The sequence below is a fragment of the Sus scrofa genome, chromosome 14, assembly GCF_000003025.6.
Source record: "Sus scrofa isolate TJ Tabasco breed Duroc chromosome 14, Sscrofa11.1, whole genome shotgun sequence".
Taxonomy (NCBI): domain Eukaryota; kingdom Metazoa; phylum Chordata; class Mammalia; order Artiodactyla; family Suidae; genus Sus; species Sus scrofa.
This window is the reverse complement of record NC_010456.5, coordinates 95,529,931-95,548,238: the sequence shown is the minus strand read 5'-3', so window position 1 is coordinate 95,548,238 and position 18,308 is coordinate 95,529,931. Positions and strand designations below refer to the sequence as shown.

General features: G+C 35.8%; 1 protein-coding gene across 1 annotated transcript in view; it reads right to left on the bottom strand.

Annotated features, from left to right (window-relative positions):
- The window catches only part of PCDH15 (protocadherin related 15), an 857,865-nt gene extending 839,794 nt beyond the window's left edge, over nt 1-18,071 (bottom strand). Inside the window, 1 exon segment of the mRNA XM_021073535.1 lies at nt 17,127-18,071. The gene's annotated coding sequence lies outside the window, so the exon portion shown is untranslated.

Here is an 18,308-nt window from a genome sequence, read left to right as displayed (position 1 = left end):
AGCTATGCATTTTAAAATAAGTCCCCCAAATGGCCCCCACTCTTCACATTCCCTGTGTCCTCTCCTTTTACCATGTAACTTTGCAGTATCCTCTCACTTCAAATCCAAGTTCAGCCATGTGACTTGCTTTAATCGATGAAAATCTTAAAGGGCACTCAAGAGTTGGAACTTGACTGGTATTTTGTGCCTTGTTTTAAATCAACCTGATAGCATGCCTTGGTAGCTTAGAAGATAAGAGAGATGTGAAGCAGAGTCAGGCAGCCCCAATATTCTTAGCTAAGTCCAGTCTACATCAGCCAACACTCAGATGAAGGTAAGCCCAGTCTTGGGTACAGAGTTGCCATGTTGACAATTTTACATGCATAAGCAGTAATTACTTATTGTTTCCTAACACTGAGGTCTTCAGGTCATTTGTTACACAGCATTATTTTAGCAATAGATAACTGACACATGAGTAATACACCAATTTTTAATATCATATCACCCATCCCACTTCAGTGTCTACAGTCCTTAAGATGACAATTGATTACCATGTCAAATCAAAATTTCCAAAAATTTGTTGACAATCTAATGAACCAACTATTGCATGCAATTGTTCATCTAAATACATTAATATGTATAGGAAAATAATAATATGTTGATAAAATGTATAAAAACAAAAGTAATTGCAACTAAAACCATCACTACTTGATGGTTTTACTCTACACACTATTTGGGGTAAAAAAAAATCAAGTTAGGAGCAAATTTATGGCGATTTTTGTTTACTTTTTCTCTCTAATATAGTCATACGATAATGCTAATATAAAAAAACCCAAAATGTTAATAGATACTGTAAAATAATACTCAGCATCAGTAAATACAAATACCTCCATTCACATAGAGATGCACATTATTCATACTTATTTTTCTTATATCCATACAAAAACGATTAGTGGAGTATACAGAGACAATTTGGTTTATCCTTTGAGAATTTTTGCCAGCCAAGTCTGAGCAAAGCTTGGGTAAATTTTCTGTAGAAAATGAGTACAATGTGGAGGAATAGATAATCTTCTCATTTAAATGGATTGTTCATGTTTTTGTGAGTTAGAAAAATTAGATTAATTCAGTTCTTATCCATAGGATGCACAGAAAAAAGTATATATATAGTTTAAACGTCACTATGAGTCTTGTTAACGAGGATACTTTTTAAAGTAACACAGCACAGTAAGGACATCATACCTTAGATGTTTACATCTATTCAATATTTCTAAAGACATCAAAACAATAAATACTTCCCAAACTTTTCCAGTAATTTATACAGAACTTCTTAAATATATACTTATATATATTTTTGGTTCAGTAAAACAAAAATGATATATTTAATGTGAATAAATATTGGCCATCAATATTAAAATTGTATAAACTCAAACTTTAGTTGAAGGAAAAAATAAATAACATTGAAATATATATGAGGAAGATAATACATTGTTAAAGATTTCTTCCTATCTCTTTATTGATTTTTCATTCTTGAGATCCTTATTGTAGATTCTACATTTATTCATAGATTTAGTCAACGAGTATTGAGTGACCACACTTATGACACAATATCTCTTTTACTTCTCCAGTCACATTAACATAAAAGGAAAAACAATGACTGATTTCTGGGATTACAAGAAGTGAAAGTCTCATCGTCACCATCAGTCATCATTCTGTGATTTTAAAATGCATGAAGTAAAACTGGCAACCAGATGAGAACATGACTTTCGTGCTCTCATTAGTATGTCAGTGTTAGGAGATATTTTAAGAGGATCACATCATTTGGGAAGTCCACAGTTAAACTCTCTAATGTAGCATTCGAATGAATCGCATATGACACATATAATCACCAAGAATAGGCACTTGATTATGATACTGCTGCACTATGTGCCATCCATTAAAGTAAGAGCTTCTAGAAAAATATCTTCTAGAATACAAGACTCTTTCAAAAGACCAGATAAAAGCACAGACAAAATATTCTCAACAATATTTCCCAAGAATTCAGATAAGTCAAATTTCAGATGTCTGTAATAGTGCTCTCATTTATAGAAATCAAAGCTAAGAAGTATAGATAGTCATAAGAAAAGGTTGTCTTGAAAACAAGGTCTAGTTTATTCATTTAACAAACTTTTTTTGGCACCATAAGTCACTGCTGATGGATATATAAATATGAAAAATATAAATAGAATAGCAAAATTTCTAATCAGGACAATGCTCTAAGAATATGTAAGTTTAAATTACTAAATATGTCAAAACAATGAAATGACAAGCCATATTTCTTGTAATATTTATTCTTTGCTCTGTGATTTTGCAATTTCTTCCCCTTAGCATGTGTTTGTTACTAACACAACAATTATTATTTTAAAATAATGATAATACAATCAAAAATAAATTGACGACCTTGATATCTTATCACTACAATTGCGCTTTCACAGTGTGTACCCATTGAAATTATCTTTGCTAACTCCTTTCAAGGTTAACTATGTAAAGATATTTTTATTGCTATATAACAACACTGGGGTTGTTTTAGGTTTTGTCTAGCCTATAAGAGTAACATAAAAAACTGGTGCCTTTCAACTACCTACCTTTGAAAGACTCACTTTCAAAGAGAATGTCAATTTTGATGTAAAAAGTAATATTCGATATCCATTTTACAAATGACTGACACCATATTAATTGTTTAATTAAACTGTTTATCTTTAAAAATGAGAAAAAGTCTCTAAAGAATTGATGATAAATACAAGCTACAAGCAGCTTATAAATCACACACTAGTATAAAAGTTTCTTTATTCCACATAAAGATAAAAAAAGAAAAACAATCTCTTCCACAAGAATCTGAATGATCGAACTTCACAATCTATAACATATTTATTAATGTATGCTATCTGTGACTGTTATGTAGATGAGTGCATATGATACATGGTACAGTCCTTTGCTTAAAAAGTATATATTTTGAATTTTTGAATTTGACTTTTTAGAGAACATATCTAAGGGCTCACACATTATTATATGATAGATATTGTCAAAAATGAAATAATTTGGTACTATATAAGGAGCTATTAAAATGTTTACTGCTTTAATTATTTTCAAATATTCACTTTTGTAAGCCAAGTAGCATTATGTCTATAATATCTAGAACTGACCCTTCTCCAGGAACCAAGAATATAGAGTATGACTTAGAATTAGCCAATTAATATTTTTCGCCCTTCATAAGGTAGATGAATCAATTCAGGTAAATCAGAGCCCATCAGACCTAATATAGAGATTTTGGGTTCAATTATCAGAGCATGAACTTTTTTCCTCTTATACTAAGTGCTGTAAAGGATGAGCTCAAAGTTGCCAAGGGCCGTTATATGGATTTTGAGAACAGGTTAAAGTAGCCAAGAAAACAAATGAAGAGATAGATCTCAAAATCATATTTGAGCCTTTGGTCCTTGTGGCAAGCCTACATCGCTAGGCTTTTAATTACATAGAATAATATATTTCTTCCTTTTTTTTTTTTTTTTCTTTCGAAGAAACCTGATTAGGCAGAGAGAGATGATCCAAGGGAGAGCTTGGATAAACAGAATGAGACAACACTGAACTATCTTGCCAAGGCAGTGATATGATGAGGCTGGCAGTTTGCAGAGAAAAAAAAAGAGGGCGGGAGAAGGGAGAAGAGTGGAGAAGGGAAAACAGGTGAGTTCGCATGAAGGGAAAATTATCAGGACCTTAAGGAAAGGATGTGAGGAAGGTTTGATTCCAAAGGTATTAAGGAGGTAGAATTGACAGGAAAATTGTAGCATTTCATGAAATTTGAGCAAAAAGGGAGAGGGAAAAAAAAAATCAAAGGCTGCTATGCAGGTTTTGAGCTGGTACAATTTGATGTTGGTTGTCATTAGTCACCAAAATAAGAATTTAGGGAAGAAAAAGGAGAGGTTAAGAAGCAGAGGTGGGCAACAAATTATGAACTTATTTTCACACTTAATGAATTTTAATTACCTATGTGATATACAAATGGAAGTTCCAGGAAGCAGTTGGTTTTGCAAATCTGAGCTTTGGAATAAAATTTGGAGATGTTAAAATTATAATTTTAGCTGCTATCTGCAGACAGAAATTAGTTAAAAATTTAATAGTGGATGAACTAAATCAGAAATTATATGAAAGAAGACAAGAGAAAAAAACGTAAAGAAAAAAAAATGTAAGACAAAATGTCTGATCACATTATCATCTAAGACCTACACAGAAAAAGAATTGCTGGAAATGAATCTGAAATGTGACTTGAGAAATAAAATTTTAAAAATAAACAACAACAACAATAAGACAAAAGTGCCTGGAAAAAGTAAGTGAGGAGAGAAGTTCAAACATGAAGGAGTAAGTTAGCAAAACTGAGTAATGCAGATGAGTGGATGTAAGACAAGGCTTGAAATCTTCCACTGAATTTGGCAAAGAGGAGGTCACTGCTGATATTGATATTTGGCATTTTAGATAAGTAGTGTTGAGTGGGAGCCTATCTGTAATGGGAACAGTGAAACTGCTTTAATAAGTCACTTAACTGGTCAATGAATTTGAAGTTGAATTCAAACTTATGAATATATTTTTTATAGAGTCAAAAACCTCTGGAAACCTGATCTTTTCCTTCATGAGATACTCAAGAAAAAAATGTCACTTTCCCCATAAGAAGACCCCTACAGGAACTCCCATTGTGGCACAGTGGTTAATGAACCCAACTAGCATCCATGAAAAGGCAGGTTTGATCCCTGTCCTCGCTAGGTACGTTAAGGATCTGGCATTGTCATGAGCTGTGGTGTAGGTCATAGATACGTTTCGGATTCCACGTTTCTGTGGCTGTGGTGTAGGCCGGTGGGTACAGCTCTGATTGGACCCCTAGCCGGGGAACGTCCATATGCTGCAGGTGCGGCCCTAAAAAGACAAGTAAAAAAAAAAAAGAACTCTACACAGGACAGGGGGCAACACTGACTATTTCAGGAATTGTGGCTTAATTTTTCTGAATGGCAAAATAAGCACTTCTAATGTAGTAGGTGGCTTCAAAAACATCTGTAACTTAAAACTAACTTGAAAACCAAAATATTTTATAACAGTTACAAGAACATCTTTGCTATAACCAAATAGCACCCTAAGATGTACTTTTTTATGAATGCTGTACTTTATCCAAAAATCTTGTTTCTATTTTGTCCCTTGTTAAATCCTCACCCTGTGACTTGCTGAAAAGCTGCAGGAGAGAGAATTTCCTGATGAGATGTTGTAACAGCTTATTCCTTCCTCCTGCTATGTCCTCAACATCCATGTTAACACTAAATTGCACTGCAGCAGAAACAAACGTGATAGTAAGCCTGAAGCCTGACCTGGTGTGTGTGTGTGTGTGTGTGTGCACGCGCATGTGCGCATACGTGTGTTTTAAGCAAAAGATAGAGGCTTAAGGTGACAATAGCTTCAAATACAATTTACTAACAAGGAATTAATATATACTTAAAAGGTTCAAAACCAAATTTTTCCAAAGAAGCAATAGTTATAATCACCATTCTATTTTATTTCATTTTTTTTTGTCTTTCATCTTTTTAGAGCCGCACCCATGGCATCTGGAGGTTCCCAGGCTAGGGGTCCAAATGGAGCTACAGCTGCTGGCCGAAGCCACACTGACAGCAACATGGGATCCAAGTCGCGTCTGCAACCAGCTTACACCATAGATCACCACAACGCCAGATCCTTAACCTGCTGAGCAAGGCCAGGGATCGAACCCACCACCTCATGGTTACTAGTCGGTTTCGTTAACCACTGAGCCACTACAGGAACTCCCTATAATCACCAATTTAAATAATGCAATTGATATGTTTCTGCTATCTTATGACTAAGAAAAAATATCCAATGAACATTTTGTTTAGACTCCATGTTTAAATGCAATTTTTACAAAACAATTATTCCATTAAACAGTTTTTCTTTTTTCTTTTTTCTTTTTGTCTTTTAGGGCCACATTTGTGGCATACAGAAGTTCCTTGTCTAGGAGTCAAATTGGACCTATAGCTGCCAGCCTATTCCACAGCCATAGCAACATGGGTTGCTGTATCTGCAACCTATACCACAGCTCAGGGCAACACCAGATCCCTGACCCACTGAGTGAGGCCAGGAATCGAACCCATAGCCTCATGGATACTAATTGGGTTCGTTTACACTGCACCACAAAGGGAACTCCTAAACATTTTTTCTTAAATAAATTTTTTATGTATTTTATTAAAGTATGGTTGATTTACAGTGTTGTGCCAATTTCTGCAGTGCCGCAAAGTGACGCAGTTATACATATATGCGCATTCCCCTTCTTATATTGTCTTCCATAATCTTCATTTTGAAATGCAAATTTTTAATGTTAAGATGCAGATTGATCAAAAGTACTTGTTATCCTCCACCAGAGGAATTAAAAGCTCACCGTAGGATTTAAAAGATAGACATTTGTTTAAAAGATAGACAACAAATATTAAACAAAGAAGTGACGAAGGAAAATGTGTGATCTCAACACATTTGTTGAAGTTTGAAAGTGGAAGACAAGTAACTTATTTAGCTGAGTATGGAAAATTACATTACGAATGGCAAAAAGCTGGGGGATCATGAAAATAAAAATAGACAACTGACTCTGCAGAACATACACAAAGCTCAGTAAAGGGGAGTGCCATGAAAACAGGAGAGGGCCATGGTGTCAGCTGAGATACTTTAAACAAAGGTCCTGGTTAAATACCTAGGTTCTGAGCAATCTTCCTTTAATCTCCTCTTGCCCCAAGCTTAGAGATTAGTGTTTTTCTGAAAACGCTATCACAGAATCCCTAGATTTTGAGACATCAAACGTAAAGGCCACCTATTTCCTTGAGTACATCACAGAAAAGCCCGCCTATTGAGAAGCCCAATGCTTATACACAGAGGGTGGTGAAAGAGCATTTCTGTGCTGTGCCATTAGTGACACAGATACCTATCTGTTTCAAAAATTAATTTCCCTCTTCTGTCTGGATACAAATCACAATTATATTTTTCAATCTCCTTTGTAGTTAAAAGTAGCCATGTGACTGAGTTTAGGCAAAGGAATGTGCAAGGAAGTCATGCATGCCTCATTCAGTCCAGTCTTGACCCATAATCCCTGCCTTGCATGCTTCTTGTTCTCCACAGAAGGTTGTCTAAGATGAAAAACCCTCATAGAGAATTCAGAAGCCATGTGTTCAATATCACTTCCCAGACTCCCTACTTCCTATTGACATAAAATCACTGACACAGAGTTGCATAAACAAAAAAAAATAACACTGACTAATTACATGGGAGAATATATTTGCTTCCATGGCCTATATAACCTAACTAATACATTTTTAAATATTAGTGGAGAGGTATGAATAATCTATATCAGTCTCTTTGAGGAAAACCTGGAACAGGAAAAACAGAGAACAAAGCAGTACACATAATAAAAGGTAGGGATGGAGTAAGAAAATATTATAGAGGGAGCCAAACAAAACTTAAATAAATGAACAAAGCCGTAATTAATATCCTCACAGAAATAAGAAAATATGTTTATTAAAAAACCGAAGTAACAGTGAACAAGAAGGAGCTCTTAAAAATGTGAAATATTAAAACAAATAGGAAAAAGTAATAATAACAATTACCAAAATACTTTCTGGCCAATTTTCATTCAGTCAATACCATAGTACCTGGATTGCTTGCCATAGTCACTAATATCCACCAATTTTTAAAACCAATGTTTAATTCTCAGTTCTTATTTTCCTGGAACCAGCAATGGTCTTTAACACATGAATCTTCCTTCTAAGTTTTCCAGCGCCCCAGAGCATGAACACTTTGCCCTCTTTCTTAGACACTTAATGTCCAAGCCTAACCTTTCCTCTGAGCTCCAAAATTAGAGTCATCTAACTTGAATATACTATATTCATCTCAAATAGGACATGATCAAAAATCAAGTCTTGATTGGCCTTTCTAAACACCTTTCAAGGTTCCTCATCTCAGTAACAACTCCAAAAATCTTAGAGTCATCCAAGAAGATCCCTCTCTTTCTTCTAACGCCACATTCAAGCATCAACACATTATGTTTGTTCTATCTCTACACTATAATGAAAATAAACCTCTTTCGACTACCCATACTGCTAATACCTTAGTCTGAGCCACCATTTTCTCTTGCCTGGATTAATGCTTTTCACCTCAATTCCTTGCTTCTACTCTTGCCTACCTGTAGGCTATTTCCACATAGTAATCTCAAGGCAGATGAACTGAATCACTTCAACAAGATAGTGAGCCCTCTAGATTTCTTTACTCTGCCCCACATATCTGGGAGAAGCCTCCAACATGGAACTGCCAATAGCCAAAGACCTAAAAACCTCCAAGAAAAAATATTTTCCTCCTAGTTAACGGGATGGGAAAAGGGTGGCTGTAAAATAGATAAACTTTTGGCAATATTTATCTTGCTCTAACCAAATAGCAAGAGAAATATCACAACCCTTCTTTCTCCCTCTGGGATTTCAGTGGGGTTAAGTGGTTCCATCAACAACAACCCTGGTCCTCTTCAGAAAAGCAGGTAACCACAATCCAATTTTCCTACCAAGGTGGTTGTGATGATTAATTTTGTGTGTCAACTTCACTGGGCCCCAGGGTATCCATATTTAGGGTCAAACATTATTCTGAGGGTATCTGTGCAGGTGCTTCTTGATGAGATTAACATTTGAATGTATCCTCTGAGTAAAGTAGCCATCCTCTTTAATGTGGGTGAGCACCATCCAATCCTCTGAAGATAGGAAGAACCAAAATAATAGGGGAGGAGTACCTGTTGTGGCTCAGCAGGTTAGGAACATGACTATTACCCATGAGGATGCAGGTTGGATCCCTGGCCTCACTCAGTGGGTTAAGGATCTGGTATTGCTGCAAGCTACAGTGTAGGTTGCAGAAGAGGCTCAGATCTGGCATAGCTGTGGTGCAGGCTGGCAGCTGCAGCTCTGATTGGACCCCTAGTCTGGGAACTTCCATATGCTACAAGTGTGGCCCTAAAAATATAATAATAGGGGAAAATTTGCTTTCTCTGCCTATCTTCCAACTGGGTACTGGTCTATCTGCCTTTGGGCTCAGACTGGAATTGGACTTATTTCATTGGGTCTTCTGGATCCCCATAATTTGCTGACTGCAATTTTGGGAATTTCAGCTTCCACAATTGCATGAGCCATTTTATGCATAAGGAATTTATATATACACATATACAAATATATATCTATATCAACATATGTATGTAGATCTATATATATATTCTTTCTTTCTCTTTCTCAATAGGAGATACATTTATCATCCATTAGTTCTGCTTCTCTAAGAACCTTGACTAATATAGTGCTGTTAATTAGGCTGTCCTGGTGGAGTGGGAGCTTATCTTCTACTCACCATCAGACAGAATCTTCTCCTATTTTACCCCAGAATGTTGCTTGAGGGATCCTCCATCAGATAAGCCAAGTGTGCCTCCACTCTGACTCAGAATCAGGTCAACTTAATTAAGGAGGCTATGCTAGGCTGAGCTTAGCATCCTACCCTTCCCATCCCACTTTCGGCAGGGCTCAGTGGAGTTGAGCTTCCATTCCAACCTTGACGTAACAACACAGTGCAAGATGGACCTCTACTCCCCCTGGCCCCCTTCCTCAGTGGCCGTGAGATAAGAATGTGATCTTACACCCCCGCTCCGAGGCAACAGGGCAGTGCAAGTCTACATCTCAATATAACTGAAAAGAGGGCTGCTATCTTGGGACAAAATGGAACCAGGAGACCAATGTCCCTGAGGATTTGGGAAGATTTATTGACAGGCATGATCTGTCCAATGTTTTGCAAAAACATTAAAGATAGACATTCAGAAAAGTAAGCACATAAAAGCCATGTATTTACAGTGGAAAGACAAAATCTGAAAATCACAACCTACTGTAAGTATACCACTAGCACATTAAAATAACTAGAATTTTTAATATATTACTCTATTTGGACCTTGGGATAGAATAAAAAAGGTAGTGATTGTATAAAGTTGCCAAATGTTTAAATACTATGATAGGAGATAGTCAATGAAGCGATAAAATAATATTCATATTATTTAGAAATATAGATATAAATAAAGAAAAAATACCCGCTAAAAAGTGAGTTGAACAAAGTTGTCTATGGGAACTTAACTAGAAAAGTAGGAACTGATATTTAATTATATGCATAATTTGATATTTTTAACCATGCAAACCTACAGCTTTGATTAAAATAAACATGAGCTCTAATAAATTGCTTTGATAAATGTATGTGTGTATGTGTGTGTGTGTGTGTGTGTGTATAAAAGTAAAGGAGAAAGGTAATCTCCATCCAAACGGTAACCGTTTACAAAATATGTATTATCTTCCAGATATACTAGAAATGCTCTTGCTTTAGCATTTTCTCATTCACAGAGTATTTTCCATTGATGTTACAATCATTTGAAAAAATTATTTGCAACTACAACAAAGTAGAGCCTTATTATATGAAGGTTTGTAGAATTTTATTCTATTCTTAACCCTGATTTATGAATAAGAATTTATATAATGTATACTATTCAAGACTCAGTATATCCTGAGTGAAAATTTCTCAATAAACCCTATAAAGATACCTAAAATGCTTGCTGTCATTTTCTGTAAAATATTAGCACAACATTATAACAATAGCTAATGTTCCAAAACAGCATCCTAGTCCATGTTCAAAGTATCAGAATATATGGTTGTTTAATAGACTGTCAGCACCTCTTACATGGAAAGACTCATGCAGATATATTCAGAAATAAAAGTAAACAGGGAGGGAAAATCTGTTCTACATTATCTACCTTGCAGAGGTTAAATAGATGACATAAGCACCCTGAGTACTTCCTGGCACACAGTAGGCCTTCATATTATTATTTTCTTCATTTATTGCTCAAATTTAACAACACACCCAGGAAAACAGAGAGCACTGATATCAAACTCCTGCATACATTCTCTGACTGCTTTCCTCCAAATAGAGTGATGCATAAAAAGTGTATTTAGAGAAGACAGCTCAGTATTTAAAAATTCAAGAATTAAAGAAAAGCTAAAAGAAAACATAAAATGGAAGTTAAAATTTTGAGCACTTCAATTATTTTCTGGCCAAGTGCTTCATTTTCTGATAATCTACCTTACCGCTAGGAATAACTTTGGTGCTTTTGTAGTATACATTTTCATTTCTCATACATAGTCTTTTTATGTTCCTTTCTTTCATTTCTTCTTGGAATTCAGAATGTAAACACATGTTTATCTCATTTATATGAAATTCTTCTCAGGTCTCAGTTTTATGCCTTTTTTCCTAAATTAACTGTTCACTACTCTTGTCCTTAGTCCTTATTCACTTTTCTTAATATAAACATTCACTCACTTTTTTCTAAATTTCTAAAACTTATCTACAAATAATCCCTGTATTAAATAAATAAATAAACAAATAAGACAAAAGTCACCATGAGGATGAGACAAATGTCATGGTCACAACTACTATTTTACTTGTTTTTAAGAAAGTAGGATGGGGAGTTCCCATTGTGGTGCAGCGGAAATGAATCTGACTAGTAACCATGAGGTTGTGGGTTCAATCCCTGGCCTTGCTCAGTGAATTAAGGGTCTAGCATTGCTATGACCTGTGGTGTAGGTTGCAGATGTGGCTTGGATCCAGTGTTGCCATGGCTGTGGTATAGGCCGGTGGCTACAGCTCTGATTGGACCCCTACCCTGGAAACTTCCATATGCTGCAGGTGTGGCCCTAAAAGGCAATATATATATATATGAATGTATGTGTATATATATATATATATATATATATAGAATGAACATAGGGAGATTTCTATTATAGCAATTTTGCAAATCAATACAACCTTTCATTGCAAGGCAAACAGGGGGAAAGTGAGTATTTTATTGCAGTGTTTCATACTGAAATTGCAAAACATCATTTCTGCTTTCCTTACTCCATGAAAACTAATATTCAAAGCAAATATACCTTCATTGATTAAATATTTATTGAGTACTTACTAAATTCTGGACACTGAGCTAGTTGGCAAAACTACTAAAATATATTTTGCAAAGCAAAGTCCCAAATGAAACATGCTCTTTCATTTAATTCACAGAGCAAGACTATAAGGTAGATAATAATATTTGAGTTTTACAGGTGAAGCCATTGTAGCTTATCAGTGTTTAATTATTTATCTGCAGAATAAGGGGTGAAGCAAGGATCTGACCTGAGCTCTGACTCCAAAGCCTTTACCATCTGAATTCTACCTAAATGGTGATGATGATGATGATAAATATCAATCTCCATTTACTGAGACATTTCTTGGTTGTAGGTCCTGTGCTAGGGTGCTTTACGTGTGTAATTTTGTCAGCGCTTGACAGATAGAAACCAGGGCCGAGAAGTGAGATGACAAGCTCATCACTTAAGGGGCTGGAGTGGAATAAAGCTCAGTTCCACCTGCTCTCCTCAGCCTTCTTTCTATCTGTCTCATTTCTTCATCTCTACAGCAAAGGCTCTGTCAGTTCTTTCTGTTTTTCTCTCTTGCTGTCTGGTCTGTCTCCTCTCTGCTTATCTCAATCTCCCCTCCTGCCTCTGTGTTTATACTCTTTGTTTCTATTCTCCCTTCCACATCTATTTTCCTTTTCTTTCTTTAACATTTGTTTCTCATCCAGTCTGTCTTTTTCTGTCCATTTCTCTCTGTCTCTCTGTCTTGTTCCTTTACTGCCTCTACCTCTACCTCTCTTTCTCTCCATCTCTCTCTATATTCTTTTCTCACTGTGTATTTCAGTTTCTCTCTTAGAAGCCAATCTTTTGTTCCCCATCTTTCACTGTGTCTCTGACTTACTTTATCTTTCTTTTAATGAGTCTCTCTGTTTCTCTTGGTTTTCATGTAGCTATCTCTGTGTCTCCCTGTGTCTCATGGTGACTTCTCTGTATCTCTGTCTCACATTGAAGTTCTAAAGAAATAACAGCCACTCATCCATTTTTAATGAAACTTCTCTGGATTCCAGTGATGTCCTGAAAAGTTGAGGAAATCAATTCCTTAAATGATAAAGCAAAAAGGAAAGTCACTGTCCTTGGATAAACAATTTGCATTTCCATAAGGATTCAGTGATGCAGAATCAGAAAAGGCTCATTCTGACACCTCCATGAAAACAACAGGGAGAGCATTCATTAGCTGGGCTCCCATTTGAATGATGCACTTCATAGCACACACCGCTGTCCTCCCCCGTTCAGGAAACAGTACTTAATTCTGCCTGAAACCCGCCCTTTCACTAGGCATTAGAATGAATGACTTTTCAAAGTAATAGAAACTACACATCTGCCATGGCCTGAGACTGCTTACACTCTTAAAAGCCATAAAGAAAGTTACACCTCCTGTCAATTTCTTATCCATCATGGAGCACAATAAACAAGCTTTGAATTTTTCCATTTACCAGCCCAGAGGAAAAAAATGCTTTCTTTTCCTAAGTTTCTTGAAATAATGACGGCTTTTGCCTTTTACATTTATAGCTTCAATACCCATGATCTTATATTTAAGGTTGAGTGCAAACTTTAAACAACTTGTGAGATAAAAGGAAATTGGTCCATTACATTGCTGAGGTAGAAACTTTTAGAGTAGAAATTACCTCACTGTTGTTATTGTTTGTAGCTGGATATATGCGTGCATGCAGGCACAAACACACACACACACACACAGACATGATAATCTTCAGAAGTAATTGATAGAACATTAGAACAATTAATTGTCAAATAGTTAATCTAGATTATTTAGCAACACACAGGTTTCTTGTTCATTATGTTGGTTGATCCTTACCAAAACTCTGATAGACTAAGTTTCACAAATGTGGGCGCTGAGGCAAAAATGTTTCAGGAACATATAAAGGCTTATAAGAAAAATTACTGGTTGTTGTCTTTGTACTAGAAGCTGAGGTTTCTGTGCACCTTATTTCAACCAATATTGTGTGTATACGTGTGTGTGTCTATCTTGCTCATCAGTGTCTGACTTATTCGCAGACTGAGGCCAAATCACATTCATTTTATAGTCCTGCAAATCTGGCACTGTGGTTTATATATCACAGGTGTTATTCTACTTCAAGGCTATACTATTCATATTCACATTCAAAACTACCTTCTCACCCTGCCTTCCCTCACACACTCATATGTGCAAGGAAGTAATGGCTGCATTTGGAATTTTCTTTTTGTATATTCTTTTGTCCCATCACCATTTCTATCTAAGTGGCTCTAGTATTCAATTTAAATCAAAATTACATATTAATTCAGTTTCTGAGTGCTTAGAACCTTTGGAATCTGTACAGAGACTCTACAGGGAGAAAATAAGTAACTCACAGCAGCTCCTTTTCTCACTCAAAATTGACTTTTAAGCACTAATGAATTCCCACAGTTCCTCCCAACATCTCCTCATGCAACAAGTGATATTTGAGCCAATATTTGAAGCCCCATATGTCATCATTAGTTTTGAATCAACTTTCTGCCATATTATAAAGCAATTAATAAGTAAGCATCCCATTGCAAAAGAACGCATATATATATATGTATATTCAAAGTTTCAGTTAAAAGTGATAAAAAAAGTTTTAGAAATTTATCCTGCTCAAGAAACACTATTTTTTCAACATTATGCATGTGGAAGCCACAGAGATATAGAATGAAAAAATAGTTTAAAGACACCAGTGACCCCAAAAGTAAGAACAACTCTTTTAAAAAAGTGGAAAAAGAAAAAAAAAGAGACTAAATCTGACTCTTAACGAGTCCCAAGCAAAATTAAATGTTTAGAGGATAAACATATCCATCCCATTTAGAAACTATGTAGTCTCTTTTTTGAGAATATTATTTCTGCCAGCTTGAATTTATTCACAGATTGGGATCCTGAATAAAGCTTAAAACTGTACATTTCTCCCCAGTGTTGAGGCTACAATAAAATATAAATGTGTAAGTGCCAGAAAAAAGTTGAGACAACAGCTGGTTTATGAGAGAAGTTTTGTGTTATTTTACCCCATACCATGTAAGTAGGAACAAAAGTTCCTATTATCTGAAATTATACCTACACATTTACAACAGGTGTAGAATACTCTCATCTATTCTTAAACATAGTCACTATATGTTAATTTTTTAAATTTTATTTTATACTATTACTGTAAATGTTCATTATTCATTCAGTAAGTAAAAGCCCACTATAATCAAGTGATTATATAAAGGAATCATTAATTACTCAATATACATTTGCTTGAAACACTTTTTATGATCAAAGAAAAATAGCGATTTCCTTCGACAAGAAAAATAATAATCACCTTTTGAATTTAATTTCAAACTTAGGCTATGTATGAAAATGCTGGGGAATTTTGTCAAATGGTTTCAGTTTATGTCTGTCAGTCTGCCGTTAAACTTGGATGATGAAAAGATAAAAGGCATACTATGCAAAATTTAAATGTGAAAAGATTAAGAAACAAAGTCCCTTATGAACATATATTTAACTTGAGTTCTTTCTTCCTAGAATTATAATTGCTATGTTTATTTTTAAACTACTTTTATAGATCACTCACTGAGCTTATCAAATAATCTCATAAAAGGATATATTGTCATTTAAAAAATTTCTTAGAAAGTGAAAGGTTTTACTTAAATCTCTTCATAACTCAAAACTTTATCCCATAATATTCCAGACAAGCAGCTAACAGCAAAAGCACACATTCTAATCTGTTAAAGTCCCTGAATGGTTAATGTTTAGCGATCATTTCTGTTGATGGGGATTCACGTCCCCTGCTCTGCATGCACATCACTACAACAGCTGAGAGACAAGGATGTCCCCACTCAGTACAACTGGGCACACGTTAAATTGCACTTTTATTTCATAGGAGAATGAGTCCACAGTCAAAGGGATCAAGTTCCTGAAATTTGAAGACTCACATGTAGAGATAAATGTACTGAGTCACACTTAGCCACGACTAAAGAAAACTAAAGGAACTAAGAGAAGGGCCATTTGCAGTGAAAAATAAGTTCACCTGTGCATGTAGAAAAAGTTTCAAACTAGGTGTGAAAACTATAGGAAGCATTCTATGTTGAAAACCTGCCTCCTTTATCAAACATTTGCTTCTCTGATGTTAAGCAACACAGTAACTATGCCTTAGGTATTTGGTTACCAGATTTGACAATTAGCTCTATTTATGAAAGCAGATGAGCACGGACTGAGTCCACCTTACATGAGGCTGTCACATTACACTCTAGTTAACAATGGCTCTCTGCATTCATGCTACAACTCCACCTTGTTGATGGCCATCTGTGCATGATAGAGACATGAAAGGACCAGCAGATGGGATGTGAGACTTGCTACTCAGGACCCACCTTCCCTATAGTTACCAAAGTCTGTTTTTAATGTAAAGGCCACACCACAAAGCAGGAAAGCTGTCAATCACGTCTAGTATTAATTTTGACTTATAAGGATAAAGTGCATCTGGATTTGAATGGTTAAGCCTTCCAATACTTTCATAAAGGAGCTGATATTGTCACATACTAAGACATCTGTAGTGGAAACATCAGGATACTCTATATTATAACCAAACACAAAATATAATACTGTTAATAGTGAGCCAGAGTTAGACACTCTTAACTCAGTCACTAACTCTAACCTCCTACAACTAGGACACACAAAAGTAAATCTCTCACACACAAATTTGCCCACACAAAAGCCAAACATAGCAGGTCGACATTGACACCCTATTCCTATATTTTGTCAAGGGGAGAGAAGCAAAGAAAGTGGCTGAAGATTATAATCTTTAAAGAATGACAAACCACACAGAGCCATAATTCAAAAGCATGTCTTTCTAAATATTACATCGATATCTCAACATAATTACAACACCACACAGTAATCTGGAAGGCTGAGGGGATAAGGGGTTGTGCACATTCCTCCAGCAGATAATTACAGGTACATCATTACTACTCTAGTCTTTGAGCAAGTCTGATAGGAAATATGAAGAGACCCATTTTACCAAAGCAAGGTCTTAACTTTCTCTGTACTTCACTAGTGCCTTAAATTTGAAAGATCAAGAAAAGAGAGGGGGAGAAAAAAGAACTTACTTGCCGGTTTAAAGTTTCATCTTTAGCCCGAGTAAGATTATGCAGCAAGTTTTCTTGCCAAGGCTGCCTCCTGCACATTCCTTTCAAAACAACCAATGCTCATGATCTAGTTCCAAGACGATTTGTTCTCATGCCACACGTCTTGTTGCTGTGAGGCACTAACATCCAGTCCTGGCTCATCACGAAAATGTTACTAGAGATTAAAAAAAAAAAAAAAAACCTCCACGTATTAACCCAGAAGGCACACTCTCTTTCTCCCCGTTCTGAGATGCATGCCAACTGCCTTAGTTATCACAGGCAACTAACTCTAAGCTGCTCACAGGAATCCGTCTGCCCTCTATCTGTCGCTATTAGCTCAGCATGGTGATGCACTGGCACGGAAGCAACAGCAATTAGCTGTCCTGCTTCAACACGGGCCAGGAGAGCTGAGTGTGCTAAACCACATAGGAACTGGTGAGCTCTCTGCACCAATTAGTAGCAGGTGCTAGAGACACAAAGACAAAGTGATAACCCACTGATCATCGATGTTGGCCGCTTTATTGTACCGTGTCCTGTCAGCCTGTCTGGTGATTCTCTGTTCTCTTTTGTGTGGCCGTTTCGACAGTTTTACCCCATCAGTACTAAGAAGTTTAACAGCTTACATACAGTGACAATATTACTGACAAGTCAAAATAACCTCTTAATCACTTTTCATCATTCTCTCTCTCTCTTCCTCTCTCTCTCTCGCCTTTAAATCCACCTTCTTATATCAAGTCCTCTACATTTTCATATCTTTTGGCCATAAGAAAAATTCACACATTCTACAGAAACTAAAAATATATCTTCTAGGTTTTAATAGGCACATGTTTCTATATAACAGTGCTAAAGAAGCATACTACAAGAAAAATTATAGTATATTTCTTAAATATTTTGATATATGACATCCCCACAACAACATTTTGAAAATGGACATGTACACTGGTGAATAAGCACAGTTATTTGTTATCTAAATCAGGTATAAATTTTTAAAGAATCTACTATGCCTAGGATTTATGCAAGTCTACATCAAATTTTGCGCACATGTTCATCTGAGACACCGAGAAGGAAGAATCAAAAAATGAAAGCAATTTCAGAATGTTTTATTGTAGTGGTAGTGACAGAGTAAATATCCTGAAGTTGGTTAAAAATGACCAGATGAGGTAT